Genomic DNA, 24,395 nt, shown 5'->3' with positions numbered 1-24,395 from the left:
TCCCGAAGGCACAAACACACGGAACAGTGACGTAAAGCACAGAAAGAGCCAGTGTTGTGCTCTCAATGCTTTATTTCGCTTGTTTATCCTGGTTGTGAACTCGGGAGAGTTTAAATGAGGACTCGCGATGCTTTCAGAGTTCAGACGCGCTTGTTTTTTATTTATTTATTTATATTTTATTTATTTTATTAGCTTATGCTTTCAAACTGTACAGAGATGACATTAATGATATACAACTTTGAATACAATACACCAAATATATCAACAATATGTTCAATGTCACCTGAACATTCAGGATAAAAAAAAAACGAGGGGTTTTGTTGATCTTTTTGTGAGGCTCGCGCGTGACGTCACGGCCCCGCCCACTCAGGTTTTGATCACTGCGCGCTGTTGACACTCGGAGTCTCCGTGAGCTCGTGCTTGTGGTGGCGATTAAACGGTATTAAGCGACAGCGGGCTGTCGTTATTCGGTTACCGGGGGATCGGTTTGTGTGGGTGGTGGGTCATCAGTTTCAAACATGTTTTCCTAGCCCATCCTGAGCGATAGTAATGCCCTCACGAGTTCGTGAGGCGGCCGATTGTCATTTTGACTTAGCTCGCGCTCGCTTAGCCGCCACAGGCTAATTAATTAACCGAGAGTGTGAGAAATATTCACCACAAATCATCGAAGGCACTGCAAAAACTCCTCAAAACACCCAGAACGCCGAGTGTCTCCTCGTTTTGAATGAACGCGAGGGATTAACAGGTAAGTGGACGCTTGAACGCTTTAAATGGAACAGGTATCGGTGTGTGTGTGTGTGTGTGTGTGTGTGTCGTTGTGTATCGCTAGTAAATATCACATTAGTCGTCAGGATAACGGTTAATTAATTCTTCACTTAAACCACGACTACACTGAGTGACGTGTGAGAAACGGAACGCTCCCGTTCTTTGATTATTCGAACGGCGGCGTTCTAGTTTTGTCGCGTCGCGTTTCAAATATTATTATTATTATTAGTAGTAGTAGTAGTATTAATAAGAAACCCCAGACTGTCAGCTGATGGTGACCAGAGATCAGGACACCAGACTGTATATACTTCTTTACCTATAAAGTTTTAATTATCGTTCTGAAGGCCTGTTCACATCAAGAACGCGAACGGTAAAGATGTACTTTTTTGGGCTTCAAAATCTCAGGCACCATCCTCTCCCATTATGAAGCTGGGAAGAGCCAGGATATTCTTTAATATTTAACTCTGATTGGAATATCATTGGAATCACTTTCATAACGAGTTGTTTTTCCAGCTGATGAACGATAATAACATTGACAGCCAATCAGAATCTCTCCGCTTTAAAAGGATAGTTCACCCAAAAATGAAAACGATCCCATAATGCACTCCCCCTCAAGCCATCTTAGGTGTATGACTTTCTCTTCCCAGCTTTATAATGGGAGTGAATGGTGCCTGAGATTTTGAAGTGCATCCCCCCATCATAACAGTAATCCGTAATAAAGTTAATAAAGGCCCTCTGAAGCGAAGCCATGCGTTTTTGTAATAAACATATCCATATTTATAACTTTGACCTGAGGATCGAGACGTTTTGGCTTCACTTTTCATGGCTTGTGCGGCACACTTGGTGTAACGCACTGTGTCCTGATTGGCTTATGATCCGATCTGCTTGATCGGATCACGGTGATCGCATGTTAAAGGAACACTTTTTTTGGGAAATAGCTTCATTTTCCAGTTCCCCGAGAGTTAAACAGTTTTACCGTTTTGAATCCATTCAGCCGATCTCCGGCTCTGGCGGTAGCACTTTTAGCATAGCTTAGCATAGATCATTGAATCTGATTAGCCCGTTAGCATCTCTCTCAAAAAAATGACCAAAGAGTGCAAATATTTTTCCTATTTAAAACTTGACTCTTCTGTAGTTACATCGTGTACTAAGACCGACAGAAAATGAAAAGTTGCTATTTTCTAGGCCAATATGACTAGAAACCATGTAATTATCAAGAACTGCTGCCGTACCAGCAGCGCAATGATATTACACACTTAGTGCCGTCACGTTGGAAGTTACCGAGCTGGGGCAGGGCTTGACATTATGGCTTGTCCGGGACAAGTGGATTTTTTTGTAGGACGAGTGGAAGTGAAAATGAGTTGTCCCACTGGACAAGTTAAATTTCAAACAAAATAAAATGCCATGTTACTTCACGTTATGTGCCTCTCATTACGTCTATTTTACAGATTTAATTTTACAGATTTGAAACGAACACATTTTTCCCCCCACAATCCATCGAACCAGCGTCCAACTCAGAATGCTTTGATTGGCCAATCAGGATTCGGTCCAAGTTGAAACTTTTTTACGAATTAAAACGGGAACGAAAATTTGTAACCAACTGGAAATGAATTGGACTGGGTTATTTATGAAGACAGAGTAATGGCGTCTGTCGGGGGCAACCCAACCCGGCTGACAAGTAAGTGACGTTAGCTAGCTAGCGTCTGCAGCCGTGTAGTGTAAACAAGCATTAACAGCATTTTTATTGGTTAAATGTACATAGTTAAATATTAGCTAATGTTCAGATGTAAAGTAGCTACACGTTTTAAAGGATCCCTTGGTAAATCAGCCTCTGCCGGGTAGAAAGCGGCATTTATCAAAAATAAATTTTAAAATTATAAGTCTTTACCCGGACAAGTGACTTTTGTGCATGGACAAGTGAAACATAAATTTACTTCAAAGTGCCTCAAAAAGTTAATGTCAAGCCCTGGGTAATGTTATTATTCGTGAAGTTCTTATTTTATTTACATTTTAAATATGCATATGTGTTTTTTGGCATAATCAAGGATGTAGACGATCTTATAAAAACACAGATAATGACTAAAAACCACAATATTCTTATTTAATGGGGTTTTTAAACAGAATTGGGGTCTAAAATCAGTTTGATTTTGTTGATTTTTGATTCCAAAGGACAAGTGGCTCAAAAAGTCAATGTCAAGCCCTGTGGGGACTATTTCCAGGCGCTGTGTAATATCATTGCGCTGCTGCACCCGTGGTACTTAAGTGAGTCTTTCTTCAGGAGAATAGCTGATGTCCAGCTGTGTGATGTGATGTGATCCGTGTCATTTAGGCTAGTTTGTGATTTTCACGCTGAAATGAACAAGCAGATTGTCCTGAGAGGCGACGTCCAAGTGTTGTGGTCAAGATGTCCTGTTGTCGCTAATACAGTAGATTGGGGTGGTTGTAGTTGTTCTAGTAAAGGAGTGCAGGAATGGGAAATCAATCTTTGCTAAATTATTCATGATGAGTGCAGAAACCCTTAATTATCAGCGTTTTCAGTGATGAAGTCCTGTTGGCCCCGTTCTGAAGGGTTTGATCTTGTTATAATCACTGATTGTCAGGAGGTTTGCTTTTGTTAGATGATTAAGAACATGAGATGCTTAATGGATGCCAGTGTTTAGAAAAACTAAAGCAATGTCCTGTAGAAAACCAAGGAAATGTGTCTTGTGAATAGGGCTGTAAACGATTAATCGCGATTAATCGCGATTAATCGAATCCAAAATAAGTTTATGTTTACATAATAAATGTGTGTGTGTTGTGTATAATTATTTTGTATATATAAATACACACACATGCATGTATATATTTAAGAAAAAGTTGTTATTTATATATAAAATAGTTCTAATTAAATAATTTATATATATATCATATAAATCATCTAAAACTATATATGGAGTATATAAATGCAAATATTTCTCAAATCTATACATGCATGTGTGTGTATTTATATATACAAAATAATTATACACAACACACACACACACATACATATTATGTAAACACAAACTTTTATTTTGGATTCGATTAATCGTTTACAGCCCTACTTGTGAATCCGTGAAAGTTGTTGTTTATTTAATTTAATATGTGCTGCTATTCACTTATTAGTATATTTCACTGTTTCATGATGATTCTGAATATAAATATTGGTTGATTCTGAATATAAATATTGGTTAATTCTAAAGTTTTGAGAGAACGGTTCATATTTTGTCTCAATTTGAATTATTTCGTAAACTTGAGCGATGTTCTTGAATGAATTGCACACCGGTTCGTTATTATGGGGACATCGACCGTGTGATTGGTTGCTTTAAATGTCAATCAGACGGCCTCTTGGATGGCACAGCTTCATAATGAACCGGAAATATGTTAAAACTTCTCATAATAATAACATAAAATATCTCTAATGTTGTTTTGTGCCATTGCTTTGGCAAAGTATCTGTCAAACGAACTAAAATCAAAAGCACAACATGGCTGTGTGCCCTCATTAATTCACAGAAGACTGCGATTTAATTAAATAAGTGTATAGTTTAGGGATGCACCAATATGAAAATTTTGGCCGATACCGATAATACTTTAAGCCGATAACCGATATATCGGCCGATAAATCTAAATCCAAATTTTATATAATTTTTGAGAGCCTGATTACAAAAACATCCATTAATTTATTTGACAGTGCATTTGTTTTACAACATATAGGCTATTACAGTCATATAAATAATAATAATGATAATATTTGGCTTCCTAAAACACCAGTGTGACACTATAACTACATTTTATTTAAAATATTCCATTGCATATTGACTAAATATCTTCTGTACCTATTCTTTAAGACTATAAAGTACTCGGACACACACAACAAACTCATAAAGTTACAGCTTTCAGAAGTGGGGAGTAGGAAATATCGGATGGCACATGAAGGCAGCATAAATCAGAATACAGCCATAATCGTGATCTATTAAATTTCTGATTAATTATGCAGCCCTGCTCTCAGTTATAAATGCAAGTGAAGTACAGTCAATTCGGTTTCAAATCTGTTCAGTGGATCTATCCCCCAAAAACATGTAGTAGAGTCTGCAGATTCAGTCTGTTGAAAATTAATTATTGTTAATATTCATAACTCATAACGGACCTTCAGCCCCTCATACCTGTTGAAACGCCTCTGCTGCACGTACATATCAACATTTAATAACACTATTTAAAATCAAAAGGTGTAACTATTATTTAATGGGTCTGAGCTAACATGAACTAACAGTATTTTTTTTTAACTAACTTCAACAAAGCATAATAATAACTTCTGTAAACAAATGTAGCTCTTGTGTTAATGCATTAACTAACGAGACCTTATTGTTAAGTGTTGCCTATTATTTTTCATAATTCTTTTGCACTTTAATGTTTGAAAAATTTGTTTACGTTATACATTTATGTGTATTGCTTTACTGTATTTAAATTAGGGCTGCATAACGATAAATCGCAACTAATCGTTTGCAGAATAAAAGGTTTTGTTTGCATCATATATGTGTGTGTACTGTGTATAATAATGATGTATTTATAAATATATAATATTGAAAAAATATTTACGTTTATATAAATTTTTATATTTAAATATAATTTATATTATATATTATATATAATTATAAATACTTTTTTCTTAAAATTATACATATATGTTTGTGTATTTATATATACATAATTATTATACACAGTACACACACATATGTAAACAAAAACTTTTATTCTGCAAACGATTAGTTGCGATTAATCGCTATGCAGCCCTAATTTAAATGTTCAGTTTTTTTATTTACAAGAAAAACTTATTAAACCTGTTATAGTATGACACTTATTTCAATATCGTGATAAAACCGTGATAAAAGCTTCAAGTATCGCAACATGAAAATGTGATACCGTCACACGGAGATCAATTACTCTTCTGCATTTGTGCTCTTTAGGGATGCATAACGATTAATTGCGATTATGTATTTATAAATGCATAATTATTTTACACAGTACACACATATATGATGTAAACAAAAACTTTTATTCTGCAAATTATTTATTGCGATTAATCGTTATGTAGCCCTAATGCTCTTACAGTTATAAATGCACATGCATCTGATTTATAAATCACATTTCAGATATTATTAATCAGTTTCTTCTCAGTCGAGTTGAGAGAACTCAGATCTTGCAGATCAGATGCAGAAGTAAAACGTTCTCACAAAAACGACTCCATAGCATTTTATAAGTACATATTTAAAGTAGGGCTGTCCGTTAAACGCGTTATAAACGGCGTTAACGCAAACCCATTTTAACGGCGACGGCGTACATTTTTTTATTGCGAGATTAACGCCTAGCAAACTTTGTCGTTTTTTTCACATGCTTTTGCAACAACTAGTAACGTTATTAAAACTACAACACCACACCGGATCTAGCTAGACCAGAAACAAAACTACAGGCGCGCCGCGCACACTTGCTTGGGACAACCGCGTTTAGCACAACTCGTATCGCACATCGGACGCGCACTTTCTCAGTTTATGGCCAGCAAAATTCAGCAAGCGCAGAATGGCGCCGCCGGTGTGTGTACACTCTAGGGCTGTAATCTCCCAGTCGATTAGTCGATTGTTGGTCGATACGTTCTGGCTCGACCAAAATTCTGATTGGTCGATTTTTTGGCGCGTTCATTTCATTAGTTTTGCTGCGTTCATTTAATCAGTTTTCCCGCGTTCGTTTCATCAGTTTTGCAGCGTTGGTTTCATCAGGTGGAAAGCACTAATTGCTAATGGGGGTGTTTTCAGAGCACCCCTGTTTCACAGGTAACAGTCTGTCTTCAGAACACCCCCCTTGTTTTCACTTCTTTTGGATTAGCCCAACCACCGGAGAAGAGAGACCGATTGAAGAAAGTAGGCTACTAGAAGGTTTGCTGAATATTATTTATTTAATTGTGAAAGCGTTTAATTCATAGTCAGTCCTCCTCTACCATGTCAACAAAGACATCGGCAGTGTGGCAGCATTTCTATTTATTTATAGAAAACGGGAAAAAATTATTGTAGTCTAATGCGCTGTGCCACTGTTTGTATTAGTTTTGAGCCTATGCTTTATTTTCAGTTATGCACTTTATTTCGTTTTTGCTCTTGATCTGGTTGTTTAATAAATATAACTTTTTTATTAAAATGGACGTGCCTTTTGTGTTTAAGAGTAAAGCTTTAAGTTAATAGTCTATTCGTGTCTCAGCCGCGAAGCCGCGCTCCTGTGTTCAGCCTCACTCTGCGAGCTGCTGCGAGCTGTCAGTTATTATAATACATATGATAAAAACAATTGTCTAAATTATGTTGCATATTCCTCAAAAGTTCTTGAGATGATAGCACTAGTTGACAACAGTACTATTTTCGGAAAGCATAGGCTATGATATTGCGCGGGTGCGCGTGATGCAACGCTGTCAGAGCCGACAGACTCGTGTGTCAGACTCATTTCAGTGCAAAATAATTAGGTCAAAAACGATTTAATATACTGCAAATAGCCTACTATTTTTTATGTTTATTTATAATTCATTTAGGCGGACAACAAGGCTACCAAGTACTGCACACAGTGCGCAGCTAATTATTTTAACGTTTTTTTTCCTAACGTCATTTTTAGTCGATTTTTAGTCGAAAATTTCAGGACTTCAGTCGACCAAGATTTCCTTTGGTTGATTACAGCCCTAGTACACTCAGAGAATAATGTGTTCGAATTTTAAATACGAGGCGCTGCGCTTCTTGTCCGGTGTGCGACTCCCTTTAACGTTACGCTTTGAGAGGATGAATGATGAGCGCGAGACGCCGAAATGGAGGCCAATAAGATTCTGAATGGAAAGTTTACTTTTAAAAAGTTGCCAAAGGGTTCAATTGACAAGACCAAAGTGATCTGTGTGTTGTGTCGTTGTGAACTGAGCTATCATCGTCCAGTCTAAACACCACTTGATGGTCAAGCACACACACACACACACACACACACACACACACACACACACACACACACACACACCGCTGATGCGTTTCTACGCCCAATCGTCAACATCAGTAACGTCACCTCGTCAGTATTTCTTTCACCCTTTTATTGATGGACAGTGTTACATCGTGTGAGAGATTATTTGCTCCAAGTGACAATGTTAGTGTGAAATTAAACACAGTATATGTTGTTTTCAATAAAAATCATTTGCACAAAGCAAGCCGATCCACTTTTCCATGTTGATAAGAGCATTAAAATGAGAAAAAATAATGGAACAAAAAGAAATCAAGAGACATTTAGAATAGATACAAATGTGCAATTAATTGCGAGTTAACTATGACATTAATGCGATTAATCGTGATTAAATATTTTAATCGTTTGACAGCCCTAATGTAAAGATAATCTATTATTTTTCGACACATTGACTCTACAATATGCCCTTTAATAACTCAGCCGGGTTGAGCGAACAAGCCCAGATCTTGAGTTGTGTGTGTGTGTAAAGTTGTGTGTTTAGGGCCTGTAATGCGGTTTGAAGTGAAACTGGTTTGGCGCAGTCCTCCCACGTACGAGATGGCGGGTGCGCGGTCATATTTAGCTGGAAGGGCTTGTGTAATATTGATAAGGAGTCGTATCACGATGCTTTGTGGACCTGAACATGGATCCGGCCTCCGTGATTGTGGTTGTATGATTGTGTGTGTGTGTGTGTTTGGTCCATCTTGTGTTCGGTTTGCAGCAGCACATGCAGTATGCTGTGTGTTTTTTCTTTTCTTGAGAGATTTGAGCTATTTATAGACTAGCATCGAGCATGTGCTTCCCTCCCTTTCTCTCGTTCACTCGCTCATCTCTTCCTCCCGGATCCATGATATTAGATTCTCCTTCCCCTTCTCACACCTTTCTTCCTCTAATTCCCGCTTTTCCTTTTCATGTGTTGTTGTTCTGTCCTCATATTCTGTTTCCTCAGCTCTTTTCCTCTGTGTTGTTGTTCCTCGCTGCTTTCGCACGACCGTTCCTCCCTCCTTCCCTGTGGATTTCTGCTTGTGAATTATTAATGGTTGCTGGATGGCAGTGACTGGGAGCAACGCTGAGATTCAGAGCTCTTACCGAGGATAATCATCAGCTTTCTGCCATGAGACGGGACAGGGAATGAGACATGACCGTAGACAGAGACGGGGACACCACCATGTTGCGCGTGTGTGTGTGTGTGTGTGTGCAAAACTACACACTTTCAAAAACGAGTCTGTTTTAAATAGTGATGCACCAAGAAAAGAGAAAAGCATTAGTTCACTTTTAAAAAAAACTTTTGCTGATAATGTACTCACCCCGATGTCATCAAGATGTCCATGTCTTTCTTTCTTCAGTCGAAAAGAAAAGAAGGTTTTTGATGAACACATTTCTCCATATAATGGACGTCAATGGGCCCCAAACGGTTCAAGGTCCAGATGACAGTGTCAGCGCCGCTTCAACGGGCTTTAAACGACACCAGACGATGAATACGGCTCTTATCTAGCGAAACCATCGTCATTTCACAAATAAATAAAAAAGTTAAAGTTTTATAAGCACAAATGCTCGCCTTGCTCTGTTCTGTGATGCGCGTTCGTGACGTCACGTAATACACAATTATGCTGAAAAGGTCACGCTTGACGTAGACAGAAGTACAGAGTCAGTGTTTACAAGTTGAACGTGCAAACAAAGTCAAACGCCGTTTACAAGCGTGACCTTTTCAGCGTAATTGCGTATTACGTGACGTCACGAACGCGCATCACAGAACAGAGCAAGGCGAGCGTTATTTAACGGCTAAAGTCCGTAGTATAGCCTATTGGTCTTCAGTATCCCCTGAATTCCGATCGGCGCACAGGGAAATAAATCAATAATTTTCACAGATTAAAGTATTCTCTACGAAATCGCACGGGCGTCTCCGCGTCCTGATTATATTTCTGCTATATTTGCTTCTTATCTATTAATTCCAGGCAATTGGTTGATGAAACAGTGATTAGAATTTTTACAAAACGAAATTAAATGAAAAGAAAGGCTTTTTACAAAACTAAACTTAATAAAGTGGTCATTTAAAGCGGTTTACCGCTATACCGCGGGAATCTCTTGCTTTTCAACTGCGGTAAGAAAAAATCCATAACGTCCCAGCCCTACCGATGACGCAAAAAACGTAATTTTGCGTCATCTGAGGATTTTTTGGCCAGAGACTAAAATCTACAGCCAGTAGAAGGCGCTAGATCCGCATGTCTTCAGCCCGCCCATAGAGGGTGGGATCTCACTCACAGAATGTACAAATAGTGCCAGCCATCTTTTATTGGAAGCTGAATTAGCTGTTGTTTTGTTTTTTGAAGCACAAAAGGTGAACGTTTAGAAGACCTTCATGCAAATCTTTTCCGAAAAGCAACAGTTTTTAGTCTGCCAAGCTCCAAAACAAGGCAAAGAAACGCAGTAAAACACCATAAAAGTGGCCGTATTTCCAGACTTTCACAGATGTGCTCACGGTAAACTTTCGAGCTGACAGTGATGTGCAAAAGTTCTTCAAAAAATAAATATTCTATTCAAGCACTTTTCACAACTCGCATCGTTTCAAAGCAGCTTTACAGGAGAGTCCACATTAACAATTTACAGGGATCTGTTATCAGAGGTAACTAAGTTAGGCATTTCAGAAATGTACATATACAAATCAAAGTTAGCTAAAAATGGATTTAAAAATTCAATAATTTATGCCAAAAAATGCATTTAAACAATGTAACAATTTAAGGCCGAAACAATGAGCTCATTGAAGTAATGAAAACTTGTTTCCATCAGTAATGTCAGTCCTGTTTCTGGAGATGGACAGTAAAAGCAACACACACACACACACACACACAAACATGCACGCACATCTCCAGTTTCTATTGATCTGCAATAACGCGCTACGCTGGCCGGTACTCTGTGACGGCACACTTACTCCTTCCCAGCTGGCTTTGCTGCGATGCACAGATTTCACATCAGTGACCCACTCAACACATTGTCATCAGCTGTTGACTCTTGCATAGTTGGACTTATGACTGATTGATATGACAGCATTGCTTTTATAAACATTAATAGTGCAGGTCATCATGTTCTGTTCCGGATTTGTCCCATCCAGAAGCAGAGACCACATTTTTTTTCAGTGTGAAACAGTTATTGCACCCACAACACACACTTTCTCTCATACAAATTAGAGATAGACTGATATGAAAAGTTTTTCTGATACCGATAATATGTTATATTATTATTATTAATTATTTATATGTGCAAGCCGATAACCGATATATTGGTCGATAAATCTAAATCCAAATTTTTATATCATTTCTGAGATCCTGATTACAAAAACAAAAGTCTCACCATTTAAATCCATGTCCCAAACACACAATTATAATGTTCTAATTATAATTTTATGTACCCGATATGACAGACTTTTCATTTTTTTAAGAGATTACAATCATATTTCAAGAAATTTAAAACCATCATGTTGAACAGTGCACATCTGAAGCGTCTAAGGAAATAATACATTATTTATCGGCTTTAATATATCAGCCTAATTTTCTTATCAGGCCGATAACATTAAAAATGAACATATATCGGGCGATACCGATATTGTGGCCGATATATCATGCATTCCTTATACAAATATATTATTTTTAAAGGTCCTGTTCTTCATGATCCCATTTTTTAAGCTTTAGCTAGTGTGTAATGTTGCTGTTAGATCATAAATAATACCTGTAAAATTATAAAGCTCAAAGTTTAATGCCGAGTGAGATATTTGATTTAACAGAAGTCCCCTTTCCAAGCCGACAGCGAACGGCCGGTTCGGACTACATCCTCTACTTCCTGCTTTAATGACGTCACTAGAACAGTTTTTTGACTAAGCTCCGCCCACAGGAATACACAAAAGGGGGCGTGGTCTTGTTGCGCTCCTACAGAGAAGAGGAAGAGTTGCGTTTGTAGAGTGTGTGTCGCCATGTCGTCGAGATGCTGTTATTTTTATCCCAGAGTCAGATCACCTTTGTTTGGCCATGTTAACAATAACACTGAGCGCATGCGTTTCCACGTTACGGTAAGAGGCGTGACCTTTCCGGGCAACGTGCGCTAATCAGCTGTCCAATCACAACACAGGAACCGCTGGCACAATCAGAACTCGTGACGTATTTCTGAAGGAGGGACTTCATAGAACAAGGAAGTCATCAGCCGTTTTTAGGACTGTGAAAACAGCGGTATACAGATAGATAAGTACATTTCGTGAAAAATACTGTGTTTTTTTTACACACGAAACATGAACACATGTTATATTGCACACTGTACACACAAAGCTTCAAAAACACACGTTCATCCGTCTAGCGTGTCGTTTCATAAGTGTTGAGTTTCTCATCAGTGCTTTTGCGCTGTTTGAGAGTGAATGAGTGAAGGAGACTGGAGGGAGGATGAGTAAATGAGCGCATGCTCAGAGAGAGAGAGAGAGAGAGAGAGAGAGCGAGAGAGAGAGAGGCTGTGCTTCATTCAGAAAAAGCAGGGGGGCGTCAGAAACGAAGCGAGAGAGAAAACTAAGCGGAGAGGTGGAGAACTGTCTGTTCTCTGTAAGAGAAACTGAAAAGCGCTCGGCGCTGCACCTAATGATGCGGGGAGATCAGCGATAAATCAGCCGATATAGTAAGCTGTGTGTGTGTGTGTGTGTGTGTGTGTGTGTGTGGTGCATATGCGCAGGCATGCATGCATGTGAAAGGTCTGGCTGCTTATGAGTGTTTTCAGGCGATTTTAAAATCACACTGAAACATTCTGCTTATGACTAAACCATCAGGTGCATTGTGGGAAATGTAGTCCATAAGCCGAGACTGGTGAAAATGGGTCAGAGAGTTTAGAAGAAATGCGCTGAAGTTTCTTGTAAGCCTGTTTAAAAAAAAACTAAACAAGTATCATCATGTTAAGCCTCTGCAGATCTCTGACACTCTCGCCGTGGGTTTTGACATCATTCCCTGACGTCAGGTGGAGCGTTCGAGGCGAATGAGCCGATCTTACATGCGAGGGAATGGTAATTGTTTCGCTTGAATGATGCTAGAAAGCATTTTTGCATGCAGAAGCAGAATCGTTCTTGTGAATATTTGCATATCACGTATCTGTTGATTAGCGACAGGCTTCAGTGTGGGTCAGTCGGTCGTGGGTGTGTGTGTGTGTGTGTTGCAAGCGATCCCTGTCTGCCCACTTGCGTAGAGGTCGATAAAGAGAGTGTGTTTGCTGAGGTAATGAGGAATTCCCTTTCACTGTGTCCTTGCGTCCTCGTCACCCACGCCGGGGGTGAATCTCTGCAGGAGAGAGAGACGTCATCCATGTCACGGCGCAGACGAGAGATGAGAGATGTGTGTTAGAGCGCAGGACATCAGGAGGCGGCGCAGGGGAGATTCACAAGAACTTCGTTCATAAAGGAACTGAGATTTAAAGGGATAGTTCACCCAAAAATTACAATTCTGACATTTACTCACCCTCCAAACCCGTTCATCTTTAAAACACAAATGAAAATATTTGAATGAAATCTGAGAGATTTCTGTCCCTCTATTGACGGCTACACAGCTGACATTTTGACGCTTTAAAAAGTTCATAAAAGAGATCGTAAAAATAATTCATATGAATCGAGCAGATTAATCAAAGTATTCAGAAGAGGCTCGATCGCTTTATATGATGAACAGATTTAATTTAGGCTTTTATTCATATATAAACATTCATCAACTCACGCATTCTAGTTCATCTCGTGTTACGCATCATGTTTGAGCTTCTCAGGAACCAATGAGATTCACTCTCGTGTTACGCATCACGTTTGAGCTTCTCAAGAACCAATGAGATTCATTCTCATGTTACGCATCACGTTTGAGCTTCTCAAGAACCAATGAGATTAATTCTCGTGTTACGCATCACCTTTGAGCTTCTCAAGAACCAATGAGATTCATTCTCGTGTTACGCATCACCTTTGAGCTTCTCAAGAACCAATGAGATTCATTCTCGTGTTACGCATCACCTTTGAGCTTCTCAAGAACCAATGAGATTCATTCTCGTGTTACGCATCATGTTTGAGCTTCTCAGGAACCAATGAGATTCACTCTCGTGTTACGCATCATGTTTGAGCTTCTCAGGAACCAATGAGATTCACTCTCGTGTTACGCATCATGTTTGAGCTTCTCAGGAACCAATGAGATTCACTCTCGTGTTACGCATCATGTTTGAGCTTCTCAAGAACCAATGAGATTCACTCTCGTGTTACGCATCACGTTTGAGCTTCTCAAGAACCAATGAGATTCATTCTCATGTTACGCATCACCTTTGAGCTTCTCAAGAACCAATGAGATTCATTCTCGTGTTACGCATCACCTTTGAGCTTCTCAAGAACCAATGAGATTCATTCTCGTGTTACGCATCACCTTTGAGCTTCTCAAGAACCAATGAGATTCATTCTCGTGTTACGCATCACGTTTGAGCTTCTCAAGAACCAATGAGGATCATTCTCGTGTTACGCATCACGTTTGAGCTTCTCAGGAACCAATGAGATTCATTCTCGTGTTACGCAGCACGTTTGAGCTTCTCAGGAACCAATGAGATTCATTCTCGTGTTACGCATCATGTTTGAGCTTCTCAGGAACCAATGAGGTTCATTCTTGTGTTACGCATCACGTTTGAGCTTCTCAAGAACCAATGAGATTCATTCTCATGTTACGCATCACCTTTGAGCTTCTCAAGAACCAATGAGATTCATTCTCGTGTTACGCATCACCTTTGAGCTTCTCAAGAACCAATGAGATTCATTCTCGTGTTACGCATCACCTTTGAGCTTCTCAAGAACCAATGAGATTCATTCTCGTGTTACGCATCACCTTTGAGCTTCTCAAGAACCAATGAGGATCATTCTCGTGTTACGCATCACGTTTGAGCTTCTCAAGAACCAATGAGATTCATTCTCGTGTTACGCATCACCTTTGAGCTTCTCAAGAACCAATGAGATTCATTCTCGTGTTACGCATCACCTTTGAGCTTCTCAAGAACCAATGAGATTCACTCTCGTGTTACGCATCATGTTTGAGCTTCTCAAGAACCAATGAGGTTCATCCTCGTGTTACGCATCACGTTTGAGCTTCTCAGGAACCAATGAGATTCATTCTTGTTACGCATCACGTTTGAGCTTCTCTAGAACCAATGAGATTCATTCTCGTGTTACGCATCACGTTTGAGCTTCTCAGGAACCAATGAGATTCATTCTCGTGTTACGCAGCACAGATTAATGTATCGCAAGAAGACCAGTAATATGCATAAATTATGGTCAGTTTTTATTTCATGCTGAATTTAAATATGCACGCTTGTTTTGGCCAATATTTATGACGTTAAGTCTGCAGCAAAATCATTGTGAGTTTCATTGTGAATATTCGTTAATCACACAAGCAAGCATGTTCCCCGCCGAGCCGAACCCTCGGTGCGCGTCTCCACCTGAGCCTCACGCTAACACACGTGGGCTATTTCTGAACACCGTGTGCCAGAGCAGTGTCAGCGAGGGAGAGAAACACAGAGCGAGAGAATCCTCAGCAGAGATGGGAATAAAGCGAGAGAAATGGAGACTGTACAGCTCTCCTGAATAAAGTATCCGTGTCTATAAATAACACGCAGCGCTCACACTGTTATTTAGCCACATTTTCCCTCCTCATCCTGTAACGGTGATTTGATCATTCGCCTTCTCATTTTTCAGCATGCACACGGTCTCCGTTATTAATTAATTTGTTTGGAAATTATTCACGTTTGATGGCTTCGGTGTTAATTTACATGTTACACAACCTGTAAATCCTGCATGAATAATCCAAAAATAAAATTTAAATCGTGATATGGCTTATCAAATCGCAATCGCTGCAATTTAATTAAATGAATATATGCGTTGCGTGTTTCAGAGTGAAGCGCGGCGCTGTTTATGTACACACGTGATCCCGTGTCTCACAGCGACTCTGTTCACAGTAAATGCGGCTTGTTTGGGTCGATTTAACATACATTTATAAAAAAAACACAGACATTTAAAAAAAAAAATCCAAATTGTTTCCAGACATGTAACGAGAAGCGCTTATAAAACGACTGGTGTCAACAAAAGTTAAGAGATGTCCAGCAAAATTAAATTATATTTTTATTTTCATTTGACAGTAAAATGTTACAATAGTATTATTTCTTATTTTGATTCATATTTAGGGGCCAAGCACTGAAGGTGCGGGCACCTATTGTATCTGTTCCCGTACCAAAAATAATTCTTCTTCTTCTTCCGCTCTGGGAGTCTATGGCAGCCCATAGAACCGATCGCGGGAAAGTTGTAATGGTTTGACATTCGGATAGAGGACAGTCCCAACATTAAATACACCAATTTTGGTGTGTCTAAGTCATTCCCTCTAGCGCCACCAACTGTCCAAAGTTTCACTCATGTTTATTCTAATAACTTTTGAACCACAAGGGCTAGAAACAAAATTCTTTTTTCCTCTGATTCCTGACCTCGTGACGATTCGATTGCACCCAATGACGTCATTTTGCGCCATGAAAAGTTTTCCGCCATTTTGAATTTTCCGAAAAAGCTACTTTTTCGAACTCCTCCTAGGCCGTTGCTCCAATTTCCATGAAAATTGAATCAGATCATCTACAGACCATGCCGACAAAAAGTTATGGAATTCAAGTTGATTCGCTTAGCAATTTTCGAAAAAACCCACAAACAAATTTTACGTAGCGCTTGCGAAAACAGACGTAAGGCCGTATCTCCACAACGCTTTGTTGGATTCAGACCAAATTTGCCACATGTCATCACAAGCATGACTTGAGGCTACATGCTGCGTTTCGGCGCAGCACCACCTACTGGTCCGGAGATATGAAAAATGGCTATTTTTGCTTATAACTTCTGAACAGTTTGCCCAAAAATCATCAAATTGGTCTCGTTAGATTCAGGCCAACATGCTGAGTCGACTGATATCCAATTTTACCATGTCGGCCATTTTGGCTGTCGGCCATTTTGAATTTTGTGCTAAAATGCTGTATTTTAAGAACGCATGAATGGATTGTTACGAAACATGGTATGGGTCATCAGCACGATGCCCTGAAGGAGCGTGAGAAGTTTCGAAACAGCGCCACCTTGTGGTCAAAAGTTATAACAACATTTCCAAAAAGGCTAATAACCTTTGAATACATCTGCCTATTGAAATGCCACTGGTCTCAATAGATTCGCTGGGTCACGCTGAGAACATAGATACCAAGTTTGCCATATTTGGCCGAACTTCCTGTCCGCCATCTTGATTTTCAGTCAAAACCTACTTTGTCAAACTCCTCCTAGACCGTTTGTCCGATTTTCACCAAAATCGAATCGTATCATCTCCACACTGTACCGACAAAAAGTTATGGAATTCGTGTTGATTCGTCAAACCGTTCTCAAATACCGCGCAAACAAATTTTACGTTGTGCTACAGCTACAGATTTAGTGCAAAAGTACTACATCGCCCATAACTCCTAGAGTCCGTTTGTCCTAGACTCAAGTGTCTCACACCACTGTGATCCCTGGCTCAAGGCGGACAAAATGGCTATCTCCAATTTCGATTTAGGCCAGAAAAATTTTCTGCTATGTCGAATTTTGTCCGAAACCTACTTTTGCAAACTAGTCCTAGGTTTTTCACCAGATCGGAACCAAACCAGTCTAGGACATTTCTCTGGACTCTCTAGATCAATAAATATCGAAAAAAAAGTTGAACTTTTGCATTTGGGTGGCTGTAACAGGGTCATTTAGAAAAGGGGCGTGGCAAAATACACTAAAAAGCCTATAAATCCCATATGAAAATTCAGAACTTCACCAAAATTGATGAGCATATGTGTCAGAACATGGTGAGGAAGCATGCAGAGTTTCATGGAGATCGGACCATAGGTGGCGCTGTAACTGGCAAAAAGCCTTCAATCTTATTAGGGGTTCAAGCATGAAATGCTGAAACCCTATTGTAATTAAGGATTCGTAAAACGCATCGTGCAGGCCAAACCGTAAGGCCTAGAGACGTGAAACCTGGCCAGATGGTAGGCCTCAATTTGGGGACAACCTATCAGAGTATGACCCCGAATGGCCCATAGGTGGCGCTACAGCAACCAAAAGTTCAAAATTGATCATAGCTCTTAGACCGTTTGTCCCAGGATCAAGTGCCCCAAATCGTTGGAATCCTTGGCTCAAGGCGGACAAAATGGCCATCTCCGATTTCGATTTAGGCCAGAAAAAATTTCTGCTATGTCGAATTTTGTCCAAAACCTACTTTTGCGAACTAGTCCCTGGTTTTTCGCCCGACCGGAGCCAAACCAGTCTAGGACATTTCTCTGGACTCTCTCGATCAATAGTTTTTGAAAAAAAGTAGAATTTTTGCATTTGGTTGGCTATAACAGGGTCATTTGGAAAATGGGCGGGGCAAAATACAGTCAAAAGCCTATAAATCCTAAACAAAAACTCAGAACATCACGAAAATCGCTGAGCATATGTGTCATGACATGGTGAACAAGCGTGCCGAGTTTCATGCAGATCGGACCATAGGTGGCACTATAAATGGCAAAAAGGTTCCCTTATTATTAGGGGCCAAGCACTGAAGGTGCGGGCACCTATTGTATCTGTTCCCGTACCAAAAATAATTCTTCTTCTTCTTCCGCTCTGGGAGTCTATGGCAGCCCATAGAACCGATCGCGGGAAAGTTGTAATGGTTTGACATTCGGATAGAGGACAGTCCCAACATTAAATACACCAATTTTGGTGTGTCTAAGTCATTCCCTCTAGCGCCACCAACTGTCCAAAGTTTCACTCATGTTTATTCTAATAACTTTTGAACCACAAGGGCTAGAAACAAAATTCTTTTTTCCTCTGATTCCTGACCTCGTGACGATTCGATTGCACCCAATGACGTCATTTTGCGCCATGAAAAGTTTTCCGCCATTTTGAATTTTCCGAAAAAGCTACTTTTTCGAACTCCTCCTAGGCCGTTGCTCCAATTTCCATGAAAATTGAATCAGATCATCTACAGACCATGCCGACAAAAAGTTATGGAATTCAAGTTGATTCGCTTAGCAATTTTCGAAAAAACCCACAAACAAATTTTACGTAGCGCTTGCGAAAACAGACGTAAGGCTGTATCTCCGCAACGCTTTGTTGGATTCAGACCAAATTTGCCACATGTCATCACAAGCATGACTTGAGGCTACATGCTGCGTTTCGGCGCAGCGCCACCTACTGGTCCGGAGATATGAAAAATGGCTATTTTTGCTTATAACTTCTGAACAGTTTGCCCAAAAATCATCAAATTGGTCTCGTTAGATTCAGGCCAACATGCTGAGTCGACTGATATCCAATTTTACCATGTCGGCCATTTTGGCTGTCGGCCATTTTGAATTTTGTGCTAAAATGCTGTATTTTAAGAACGCATGAATGGATTGTTACGAAACATGGTATGGGTCATCAGCACGATGCCCTGAAGGAGCGTGAGAAGTTTCGAAACAGCGCCACCTTGTGGTCAAAAGTTATAACAACATTTCCAAAAAGGCTAATAACCTTTGAATACATCTGCCTATTGAAATGCCACTGGTCTCAATAGATTCGCTGGGTCACGCTGAGAACATAGATACCAAGTTTGCCATATTTGGCCGAACTTCCTGTCCGCCATCTTGATTTTCAGTCAAAACCTACTTTGTCGAACTCCTCCTAGACCGTTTGTCCGATTTTCACCAAAATCGAATCGTATCATCTCCACACTGTACCGACAAAAAGTTATGGAATTCGTGTTGATTCGTCAAACCGTTCTCAAATACCGCGCAAACAAATTTTACGTTGTGCTACAGCTACAGATTTAGTGCAAAAGTACTACATCGCCCATAACTCCTAGAGTCCGTTTGTCCTAGACTCAAGTGTCTCACACCACTGTGATCCCTGGCTCAAGGCGGACAAAATGGCTATCTCCAATTTCGATTTAGGCCAGAAAAATTTTCTGCTATGTCGAATTTTGTCCGAAACCTACTTTTGCAAACTAGTCCTAGGTTTTTCACCAGATCGGAACCAAACCAGTCTAGGACATTTCTCTGGACTCTCTAGATCAATAAATATCGAAAAAAAAGTTGAACTTTTGCATTTGGGTGGCTGTAACAGGGTCATTTAGAAAAGGGGCGTGGCAAAATACACTAAAAAGCCTATAAATCCCATATGAAAATTCAGAACTTCACCAAAATTGATGAGCATATGTGTCAGAACATGGTGAGGAAGCATGCAGAGTTTCATGGAGATCGGACCATAGGTGGCGCTGTAACTGGCAAAAAGCCTTCAATCTTATTAGGGGTTCAAGCATGAAATGCTGAAACCCTATTGTAATTAAGGATTCGTAAAACGCATCGTGCAGGCCAAACCGTAAGGCCTAGAGACGTGAAACCTGGCCAGATGGTAGGCCTCAATTTGGGGACAACCTATCAGAGTATGACCCCGAATGGCCCATAGGTGGCGCTACAGCAACCAAAAGTTCAAAATTGATCATAGCTCTTAGACCGTTTGTCCCAGGATCAAGTGCCCCAAATCGTTGGAATCCTTGGCTCAAGGCGGACAAAATGGCCATCTCCGATTTCGATTTAGGCCAGAAAAAATTTCTGCTATGTCGAATTTTGTCCAAAACCTACTTTTGCGAACTAGTCCCTGGTTTTTCGCCCGACCGGAGCCAAACCAGTCTAGGACATTTCTCTGGACTCTCTCGATCAATAGTTTTTGAAAAAAAGTAGAATTTTTGCATTTGGTTGGCTATAACAGGGTCATTTGGAAAATGGGCGGGGCAAAATACAGTCAAAAGCCTATAAATCCTAAACAAAAACTCAGAACATCACGAAAATCGCTGAGCATATGTGTCATGACATGGTGAACAAGCGTGCCGAGTTTCATGCAGATCGGACCATAGGTGGCACTATAAATGGCAAAAAGGTTCCCTTATTATTAGGGGCCAAGCACTGAAGGTGCGGGCACCTATTGTATCTGTTCCCGTACCAAAAATAATTCTTCTTCTTCTTCCGCTCTGGGAGTCTATGGCAGCCCATAGAACCGATCGCGGGAAAGTTGTAATGGTTTGACATTCGGATAGAGGACAGTCCCAACATTAAATACACCAATTTTGGTGTGTCTAAGTCATTCCCTCTAGCGCCACCAACTGTCCAAAGTTTCACTCATGTTTATTCTAATAACTTTTGAACCACAAGGGCTAGAAACAAAATTCTTTTTTCCTCTGATTCCTGACCTCGTGACGATTCGATTGCACCCAATGACGTCATTTTGCGCCATGAAAAGTTTTCCGCCATTTTGAATTTTCCGAAAAAGCTACTTTTTCGAACTCCTCCTAGGCCGTTGCTCCAATTTCCATGAAAATTGAATCAGATCATCTACAGACCATGCCGACAAAAAGTTATGGAATTCAAGTTGATTCGCTTAGCAATTTTCGAAAAAACCCACAAACAAATTTTACGTAGCGCTTGCGAAAACAGACGTAAGGCTGTATCTCCGCAACGCTTTGTTGGATTCAGACCAAATTTGCCACATGTCATCACAAGCATGACTTGAGGCTACATGCTGCGTTTCGGCGCAGCGCCACCTACTGGTCCGGAGATATGAAAAATGGCTATTTTTGCTTATAACTTCTGAACAGTTTGCCCAAAAATCATCAAATTGGTCTCGTTAGATTCAGGCCAACATGCTGAGTCGACTGATATCCAATTTTACCATGTCGGCCATTTTGGCTGTCGGCCATTTTGAATTTTGTGCTAAAATGCTGTATTTTAAGAACGCATGAATGGATTGTTACGAAACATGGTATGGGTCATCAGCACGATGCCCTGAAGGAGCGTGAGAAGTTTCGAAACAGCGCCACCTTGTGGTCAAAAGTTATAACAACATTTCCAAAAAGGCTAATAACCTTTGAATACATCTGCCTATTGAAATGCCACTGGTCTCAATAGATTCGCTGGGTCACGCTGAGAACATAGATACCAAGTTTGCCATATTTGGCCGAACTTCCTGTCCGCCATCTTGATTTTCAGTCAAAACCTACTTTGTCGAACTCCTCCTAGACCGTTTGTCCGATTTTCACCAAAATCGAATCGTATCATCTCCACACTGTACCGACAAAAAGTTATGGAATTCGTGTTGATTCGTCAAACCGTTCTCAAATACCGCGCAAACAAATTTTACGTTGTGCTACAGCTACAGATTTAGTGCAAAAGTACTACATCGCCCATAACTCCTAGAGTCCGTTTGTCCTAGACTCAAGTGTCTCACACCACTGTGATCCCTGGCTCAAGGCGGACAAAATGGCTATCTCCAATTTCGATTTAGGCCAGAAAAATTTTCTGCTATGTCGAATTTTGTCCGAAACCTACTTTTGCAAACTAGTCCTAGGTTTTTCACCAGATCGGAACCAAACCAGTCTAGGACATTTCTCTGGACTCTCTAGATCAATAAATATCGAAAAAAAAGTTGAACTTTTGCATTTGGGTGGCTGTAACAGGGTCATTTAGAAAAGGGGCGTGGCAAAATACACTAAAAAGCCTATAAATCCCATATGAAAATTCAGAACTTCACCAAAATTGATGAGCATATGTGTCAGAACATGGTGAGGAAGCATGCAGAGTTTCATGGAGATCGGACCATAGGTGGCGCTGTAACTGGCAAAAAGCCTTCAATCTTATTAGGGGTTCAAGCATGAAATGCTGAAACCCTATTGTAATTAAGGATTCGTAAAACGCATCGTGCAGGCCAAACCGTAAGGCCTAGAGACGTGAAACCTGGCCAGATGGTAGGCCTCAATTTGGGGACAACCTATCAGAGTATGACCCCGAATGGCCCATAGGTGGCGCTACAGCAACCAAAAGTTCAAAATTGATCATAGCTCTTAGACCGTTTGTCCCAGGATCAAGTGCCCCAAATCGTTGGAATCCTTGGCTCAAGGCGGACAAAATGGCCATCTCCGATTTCGATTTAGGCCAGAAAAAATTTCTGCTATGTCGAATTTTGTCCAAAACCTACTTTTGCGAACTAGTCCCTGGTTTTTCGCCCGACCGGAGCCAAACCAGTCTAGGACATTTCTCTGGACTCTCTCGATCAATAGTTTTTGAAAAAAAGTAGAATTTTTGCATTTGGTTGGCTATAACAGGGTCATTTGGAAAATGGGCGGGGCAAAATACAGTCAAAAGCCTATAAATCCTAAACAAAAACTCAGAACATCACGAAAATCGCTGAGCATATGTGTCATGACATGGTGAACAAGCGTGCCGAGTTTCATGCAGATCGGACCATAGGTGGCACTATAAATGGCAAAAAGGTTCCCTTATTATTAGGGGCCAAGCACTGAAGGTGCGGGCACCTATTGTATCTGTTCCCGTACCAAAAATAATTCTTCTTCTTCTTCCGCTCTGGGAGTCTATGGCAGCCCATAGAACCGATCGCGGGAAAGTTGTAATGGTTTGACATTCGGATAGAGGACAGTCCCAACATTAAATACACCAATTTTGGTGTGTCTAAGTCATTCCCTCTAGCGCCACCAACTGTCCAAAGTTTCACTCATGTTTATTCTAATAACTTTTGAACCACAAGGGCTAGAAACAAAATTCTTTTTTCCTCTGATTCCTGACCTCGTGACGATTCGATTGCACCCAATGACGTCATTTTGCGCCATGAAAAGTTTTCCGCCATTTTGAATTTTCCGAAAAAGCTACTTTTTCGAACTCCTCCTAGGCCGTTGCTCCAATTTCCATGAAAATTGAATCAGATCATCTACAGACCATGCCGACAAAAAGTTATGGAATTCAAGTTGATTCGAATTACCGTTCTCGAATACCGCGCAAATAAATTTTACGTAGCGCTTGCAAAAACAGACGTAAGGCCGTATCTCCACAACGCTTTATCGGATTCAGACCAAATTTGGTACATGTCATCACAAGCATGACCTGAGGCTACATGCTGCGTTTCGGCGCAGCGCCACCTACTGGTCCGGAGATATGAAGAATTTATATTTTTGCTTATAACTTCTGAACGGTTTGTCCAAAAATCACAAAAGTGGTCTCGTTAGATTCAGGGCATCGTGCTGAGTCGACTGATATCCAATTTTCCCATATCGGCCATTTTGGCTGTCGGCCATTTTGAATTATGTGCTAAAATGCTGTATTTTATGAACGCATGAACGTATCATTACGAAACTCAGTATGGGTCATCAGTACAACGCCCTAAAAGTACTCAAAAATGTATGAGACAGCGCCACCTTTTGGTCAAAAGTTATAATGAAATTTCCAAAAATGCTAATAACTTTTGAATAAATTTGCCTATAGTAATGACACTGATCTCAATAGATTCCTTGGGTTATGCTGAAAACATAGATACCAATTTTGCCATAGTCAGCCAAACTTCCTGTCCGCCATCTTTATTTTCTTTTAAAACCTACTTTTTCAAACTCCTCCTAGACCGAACGTCCGATTTTCACCAAAATTGGATCGTGTCATCTCCAGACCGTGCCGAGTAAAAGTTATGGATTTCGTGTCGATAGACAAAACCGTTTTCGTATACCGCAGTGGCAAAGTTGAGG

The 24,395-nt window shown here is 40.2% G+C and overlaps 1 long non-coding RNA gene across 1 annotated transcript in view; it reads left to right on the top strand.

The window, feature by feature from the left end:
• Positions 1-376: 376 nt before the first annotated feature.
• LOC307007060 overlaps positions 377-24,395 on the top strand; it is a 39,888-nt gene continuing 15,869 nt past the window's right edge. Inside the window, exon 1 of the long non-coding RNA XR_013799571.1 lies at positions 377-745. This is a non-coding gene — a long non-coding RNA (uncharacterized lncRNA). The remainder of the gene's footprint in view (positions 746-24,395) is intronic.

This window comes from Phoxinus phoxinus (genome assembly GCF_949152265.1).
Source record: "Phoxinus phoxinus genome assembly, chromosome: 11".
Taxonomy (NCBI): domain Eukaryota; kingdom Metazoa; phylum Chordata; class Actinopteri; order Cypriniformes; family Leuciscidae; genus Phoxinus; species Phoxinus phoxinus.
Note: the sequence above shows the minus strand (reverse complement) of the source record. Positions and strands in the feature narration are given on the sequence as shown.